Raw genomic sequence first — 7,867 nt, 5'->3', positions numbered from 1 at the left:
AGCCAGAAATGAGCTTGGTACGTTTCAGGGAATAAACTTTCACAGAACATCAGCAGACAAGGCCGCTCTGTGACCACGATGGATCTAGACAGAAATCGAATCACTCTGTAATCATGTCTGAACATAGACGAAAACAAATGTTTGTACAAGCCTGCCTCCTACCCAAATGAACAAATATTTCCCTATCCTGGCTAATAGAGTGACTGCTGCTTCTTCCTCAATTAGAGTTTTAGCTTCAGTCCTTCTAGATAATACTTATTAAAATACTGAATTATGGGATTACCCCTGCCTCCCCACAATTTTCAATCCAGAGCAAAATCCCTCTTCCTTGATCCATTTCCTAAATCATCTAACACAAGCCCAAATATCTAACACCCTCTTACTGAGATGCCCCATGGTTCTCCACAGTGTGCATTCTTCCTGAAACAAGTAATAAACCAATTTATTCAACTACAGTTGTGTTCCTAGTGGCCTTTGGCTGGAGAGTACTGACAATAATTAAGTCTACTATCACTTGAGTACCCAAGCCTTTTATGTACTCAAGTGATAAATGTCAAGGAGATGAATATGTTGATTTGTAATGAAGTCTAAGCTGGAGACATAAATTTGGCAGTTATGAATTTACACATGAAACTTAAAACTTTGGGACTAGATGAGATTATTTAAGCAAAGATTGCAGATAGAGAGCTGGGCTATGAGAATTTTCAACACTTTAAGTCTGGGCAGAGGGCAAAGAACCAGCAAGAGACTGAGAAGGAGCAACCTGATAGGTAAAGACAGTGATGTTATAGAAGTCAAGAGAGGAAAGTTTTGTAATTGAAAGGAAGTGGGTAACAATAGCAAATGCTGCATGGCAGTCAAGTAGTGAGGACACAGAAGTAGCTAATGGATTTGGCAACATGGCAATCATTAGAGCCTCTGGAAAGTGTAGTTTCAGGTGTAGTGTGGCAGAAAGACAGACGTATTTAAGAACAAAAGGTGTTTTTTAAGAACATGTAGGGATGAGTCTTGAGGTTTGGGTTCTGTTCTTGGTTGATTTCTGGGGGGCCTGTGAGAGACGGGGAGATAGGAGAAATAGGTTGGTTATTAAAGTGTTTGGAAAAAAGCAAGGGAAGTTTTTTGATGTTGATGTTGTGTTGGCAGATAAAACTTTATATTATGATAGGAATGCTCTAGTGCAGAAGGAAAAATAGTTGATGTTGGAGAAAAGGGGAATACCTACAGGAATGAAACTATAGGGGAGGATGAAGGAATGGATCCAAACCATGAGAATGGAATGGGCTTTTTTTTTTTTTTTTAAATAAAAATACTTTATTTATTTATCTTTAGAGGGGAAGGGAAGGAGAGATGGAGAGAAACATCAATGTATGGTTGCCTTTCGTGCGTCCCCTGCTAGGAACTGGCCTGCAGGGAACTGGTCTGCAACCCAGGCATGTGCCCTGACTGGGAATCGAACCGCGATTGTCTGGTTCACAGGCCCGCGCTCAATCCACTGAGCTACACCAGCCAGGGCTTGGAATGGGCTTTTGAAAAGAAAACAGATTTCCATACTTTTAACAGGAGGGAAAGACAAAAGATGAATTCAGATACAGATGGTTTGTGTGTGGGTGAAAGGATAGGGTAGTTCCTACAGGAACACATCAATTTTTAAAATAAAATGTGAGATGAGAGCTTCAGCTGAGAGTGAAGCAAAAAGTGGGTATTAGTGGTTAGAGGAGTGTGAAGAAGGGCAGACGTATCTTCTAAAAGTGAGAAGGTGGACTAAGGAAAAAGTGTGATATTGCCAGAATGGCTAAGTGCTCATTTTCAATTTGTATCATCTATTTGAAGTGGGCTCAGGTGGCAGAGTGGTATGATGATTTTCTCAAGAAACCCTCAGACATGAGAATACAAACATGGAAAAAAATAGTTGGTGTGTGGGGGCTCCACCCACAGGGCCCTTCTGGCCACCACGGAAGAGAATAAGTCCACCAAAACACAATCTGCTTGGGGAGGAAACATGGCCAATCTCTCAAAGGAGAAGGGCCAAGAGCCTTTTCCTCAATGGGCCTTTATTGGGTTCCTTTTGCACAGGAATACAGTAAAGCTCATTAACCATTATGGGGCAGTAAGAATCAAACAATAGATAACATACAAAAAACTCCAAGGGCCTATTTTGAGTCAGGGTCAGATACCTAAAGGGCCATAAAACTTTGGGAAACAAACTCATTTTCTGCTCTGACCCTTATCATTTAATTGAGAGCATTCTTAGCAAAGCGGGTTTCACAGGAGTTTATGTATTCTTTCTTAGGCCTGATCACTGGAGAACCCACCCTTTCTCCCACTGAGTGGAAAGGCTTAAGTCAGGCAGGGGAAGTAAGGCAGCCAAGAGATTAGGAGACTTCTTGCAGACAGAATGAGTCAGGTTATGTCAAAGCCGAGGGGCGAGGGTCCATCACCCCCTTTTGCTGTAGCCTCCTAAGTCCTTCCCTGGGGCCTCCCTGTGATCGTGCCTGTCTTAGGTTGTTTCCCTTTTGGGAGAATCTTACCTGTCAATGGCTAACTGATCAAGCACTGTGGGCCAGTTATGGATGAAGTAAAAGGAGCAGAAGCGGTGCTCCTGCCAGGGAGATAAGCTTTGTCTTTTTAGTGGCTTATGGTCCAAAGGTCGCTCTCTCAGTCTTAGCCACGGGTGGGGGTTACAGCTTCTGAAACCCGGCAGGGCAGTTCACAACAAATTGGATATAACTAAGGATGAATATCACCCAGAGACAGGGGCAAATGAGGCTGTTCACCAGAAAGTGATTGCAATGATGCCCAATGTAATCTTTGGGGGGGCAAGAAGGAAAGGTTTTAGGAAGTAATAAATATTGGTATATAGATTGATTGATCAACTAATAGATTAAAGAGTCTTGGGAATGATGGATTGGCACTCTCTCTGTAATCTAAGAATTGGTATAATGGGGGAATTTTGAGTTTAGAGTAGTAGCTAGTACATGGAGTAGCAGACTGGGATTACAGAGATACAGCATTCCAAAGGGTAGTTAAATTTGATGGAGGAAAAGATCTTTGATGTGGAAAGAGCAGATTATTTGACTCTAAAATCCATGCTCAGGCTGGGGAGAAACCAATTATTTGGATTCATCCACTTTCTCCCCAGGCAGTAAGTAGCATCCCCTTCTTTGGCCTCTATTTGTAGGTACTTTCTGCAGGCCTCCGTGTCAGCACACAGGCACAGGAAAGGCATGCAGAACCCTGGCCGTGCCCCAGTCCCACTGAATCAGTGTACAGTACAGCAGGATCCCTAGATGATTCATATGAACTGTAAAGCCTCAGAAGCACTGTTCTAAAACATAGGTTCTCATCCTTGCCTGGACATTAGGATTACCTGAGAAGCTGTTAAAAATCCTGAACCTCAGACTGCACCTCAGATCAATTACATCAGAATTTCTGGGATTGGGATCTAAGCATCAGGTCCTTCTAAAATACCCCGATTTGATGCTAATGTGAAACAATTTGATGCTAAGGGTGAAAACCAGTGATTTAGAAGTTGGTCACATTCATTTATAAAGCCTATCATAATCTTTGCCAAAGTTATTTCCCCCATTTAATCATATATTGTACAGTTTTAAACTCCTTCGTATCTTTTACATTAAATGCACAGTAACCATTTATTTGAATGATTGTATCTTGTGTCTCAAATTATTTATAAGCTTTATGCAATACTAACAATACTAGCTGTGTAACCTGGATGAGTTACTCAAAATATGTGACACTAGGTCTATTTCAAAAATGTCAATCGATAAAATGCTTGCTTAGTTTTGCTAGAGGGATTGAATTTGATTATGTAAGATAAGACACTTGAAGTGCTTAGTGTAGTAGGTTTGATACTCTTAGCTCATTTGATTTATAGTAGGCATTTCCTCCCTTGCCTACATGCTATAGGAAATGTAATGCTGTCCACATGCAGAATCAACAAATGGCTATGGGATTTGTGAACAATGAGAATTTAGGTTTTTAATGATTAGTTGCACTTACAAGTATATCTCCAGTAGCAGATTGAAGATGGGCTGATTGTTGAATTAGTAATTGTTACTTAAAGATGTTGATAACTACATAAGACAAAGTTTTCCTTAGGGTCAGGCCGGTGCCTTCACTATTTTTCCTTCACAGGATGTTTATTCTCTCTCTAGGTATGTATGTGCCTTTCTTATTTTTGTCTTTTGTTTCCATCTATGCATCCTCTGAGGTCAGTGAAGGTTCCATTTCTCTAAATATCTCAGCCCGGGATCCTGTCCCTTCCCTAATGCATGGTTAACTCCTTACATATTGTCTGGAAGTAATTTTATCACGTGCTGTTTTGTTTTCTAATTAACTGTATTGAACAATTTAGTTCTTATTAAATATATTGTGTTCTTTGAACTATATTGCTCTTTTGTGCATTACACATTCCAATTAAACTGCAATCTTGTGGAGAAGGACCCTTTCTTATAAATTCTTTTTATTCTTTATAGCACTTAGTGCTGACTGTAGAGTGGGTATTTTACTAATGTTTAGGATCCTTTTACATTCAGTAACTTACACTGCATTTTTGATTCTATCTAGATCATTGCTTTTCTAAGGAAGGGGAGTTTATTTATCCAGCAGGTTGTTGTCTCTTTACTTCCAAAAGGGACACTTAAGGGTTACCAAGAAGGGGAAACTGAGAGTTGGAGACTGAGACTTTAACAGAAGCCACCAGCCAACTGGTGTAGGAACATGAAGGTAGTCTGATTTCAGAGGAATATGACAGCTCTGCAGTGTTTTTAGGCATTGATATCAGAACAGAGTTGTGTTAGATCCTCTGTGGTTCCAAGCTCTGTCAGAGGAAAGACAGTGAGTACAGTGTTTTGCTGTGTATAACGCTCACTTTTGTGCCCAACTTTTTGAGGGAAAAATAAGGATGTGCATTATACATGTGTAGTACTAATTCTGTATTATGTAAATGTTTTTAATTTTTTTATTTATGCTTATGCCTTAAAAGTATAGCTCAAGGAAGAAATAATGATATCCATATGCAAAATAATACCCTGGAATATGATAATTGGTTTTACATATAAATAAAATATTGAATCAAAAATTTAAAACAAAAGATTTTTTTCCCCAAATGTTCGGGCCAAAACGTGGGTGTGCATTACTCATGGAAAAATACTGTATACGAAGTAATGGTTCTGAATCTTCATCTTCAAAGGTAAGAAACAGGGAATAGTAAGAAGAAATTAAAAAGAAGAAAAAGTGAGAGTAGAATAGGAAATTAACATGTAAAATACAGACCACTGTGCTCACTTTAATCTTACTCTAGATGTTCCATGGGGAAGGGAAAAGTAGATGGGAGAGGGGATGGAGTCTTTCAAATGGGGACAAGGTCAGAGGTTGGTAGGTCCTGTCCTCTGGAGGGAGGCATGGAAGGCTCCCTGTCCTGGCAAGATGCCCTTCACTGTCGGCACAGGTGCAGGAACCAGGTGGGCTGGACAGTGGGTACCTCATCGCTAACAAGTGGCCTCCCTAGTGCTTTGGTGCTGTGTAAGACACCTCCCTGGACATTTGCATGATCCTGGCAAGGGCTGGAAGAGATGCAGAGAATGAAATTTCCTACCATCTTAAAAAACTGGTGGCTCAGAGGTAAATTACACTGATCCAGATAAATAAATGGCAGCATTTTTTTTTAAGATGAATTGGAAGTTGAACTTGCTTGACAGTTCACACAACAGTAGATAAGCCAAGACTACTCTGGGTCCCAATATTTGTGCATTTCCCAGTGAAGGAGGTAGTGACAGAGACAATTAGCCATTTTCTACCTCGGCTGAAACATGTGCATATCCAGTTATGTTAAAAATCCTCAATTCATCCTGAAGCAATTGTCAGCAGAACTCTTCACATCCCTCTACCTGTTAACGCAGCACCTTCACAAACCTTTCTGCTCCTGATTACTAAGTAAAACAGCAATTTTAATTCAACAAAGAATTATTTAGTGTTGTCCTCCAAGGTGGCTAAGAGTAAATTCAGTGTTAGTCGTATGGTCTTGGTAAAATAATAAACTTTATTGAGGAAAGTTATCAATTAAGAGTTAGCAAGAGAAGCCACAGAACTGTTGTTGCCAGTGAGATTGTGGGTCTTTGCTTGCAGCCAAGTTTCTTCTGCCTTCTAATTGTTCTTTCTTACAGGGAATATATGAGAACAACTTTAGTGGGCTTCAAACTACTCGGGCACCATTAGATGCCAAGTGATTATAGACAGTTCATCTGGGGAAAACCAGGTGTCTAGCAGATAAAGACCTTGGTGCTTGTGGAAATTTGAGTTGGGTGCAGCCTCTCACTCTGGGAAAGTGGGGGAATCCCTGGTTAGTTGTACAATCAACATAGAATAAGTTCCTTGCACAACTTTCAAATAATTCTGTTGGCCTCTCTCTGTGTGAAGGCATCTACTAATGGAAGGAATAAAGGAAGGAGGGAAGGAAGAAAGGAAGGAAGGAAGGAAGGAAGGAAGGAAGGAAGGAAGGAAGGAAGGAAGGAAGGAAGGAAGGTTTAATGTACAGAAAGGGAAAGTTATTTGAAATATTCCCTTCCCACTTTTTTTTTTTTTGCCTCTAATAAAGGCTGAGGCACTCTCTTAGAAACTCCTCAAAGACAGACAATCTGGGATAAAGATAAAACAAATATATAGCTTTCGAGTATGAATAGAAATTTTCTCTTAGGGCAATTGCTATAGACTGAATGTTTCTGCCCCACCTTAAATTCACGTGTTGATAGTGAAACCTAATCCCCAGTGTAATGGTTTTAGAAGGTGGGGACTTTTGGGAAGTAATTAGGTTGTGAGGGCAGAGCCTCATGAATGGGATTAGAGAGTTTTAGGAAAGAGCCCCCAGGAGCTGCTCACCCCATCTGTCTGAGAACTATGAAGCACGTTCTGACCAGAAACCAATCTGTCTGTGCCTTGCTCTTGGATTGTGCCAGCCTCCAGAGCAGGGAGAAATAAACATTTGTTGTTTAAGCAACCCAGTTTCTGGTATTTTTATCATAGCTGCCTTAATGGACTGAGACAGAAATAGGTAAATGAAACAAACCCCTACATTATAAAATAAAATCTTAGATTTTCATTGTAATATATATAGGACAAAACTCTTAGAGTTTCATGGGGAAAGTGTTTATTTCAAAAATAAAATTGGAAGTCAAAAAGCTGTCAATGAGTCACTTTGGAAACTGCAATAGAACAACAGGGAATTTTGAAATAACAAAGGTCTGTGAATGGGCTGAAGTTTGGGTTCTCAGTCAATATGTGGGAGGGAAAATAACTGCCGTGCAGGATTGTTATATACAGATTAAATAAGGAAATATTTAAAGCTTCTGACAGAGCTCAGAGAAGACCCCTAATACTATTTATTCGTTCAATAAATATCTTCTCACATTTGGTGAGCCAGCAATAGAGTAGGTCCTGTCTATGGAGATGACTAAGAAGAAGGATTCCTTTCTCAAGCAGCTTGGAAATCCAAGGGTTAAAGTGGACAGTTTCTATACTCATTCTTCACAATGTAGCTTAAAGCACATTTTCCCAGGGAAGTCTCGCCAATTGAGTAAGTTAGGTCGCTAGGTGCATGCTTCCATAGCATCCTATATTCCTTTTATCACATTTTGTTATAATTGCTTGTTAATGCCAATCTTCCTTATTAGACTTGATTTCTCTATTACAATATGAACAAGATCTGTATTGAACATGTACTTGAAACCTGGACTACCAGGGTGACCATGGACAAGCCACTTAATCTCTCTGGATTCAGTTGTTTCACTTATATAACAGTGACAGTAAGAGTATCTGCTTTACAGAGTTGTTGCTCAGGTCAGTGAATTAATAA

This window comes from Artibeus jamaicensis, unplaced genomic scaffold (assembly GCF_021234435.1).
Source record: "Artibeus jamaicensis isolate MK-2021 breed Jamaican fruit bat unplaced genomic scaffold, CSHL_Jam_final scaffold_1019, whole genome shotgun sequence".
In the NCBI taxonomy this organism is placed as follows: Eukaryota; Metazoa; Chordata; class Mammalia; order Chiroptera; family Phyllostomidae; genus Artibeus; species Artibeus jamaicensis.
The sequence above is the reverse complement of the archived record's forward strand: the minus strand, read 5'-3'. Positions refer to the sequence as shown.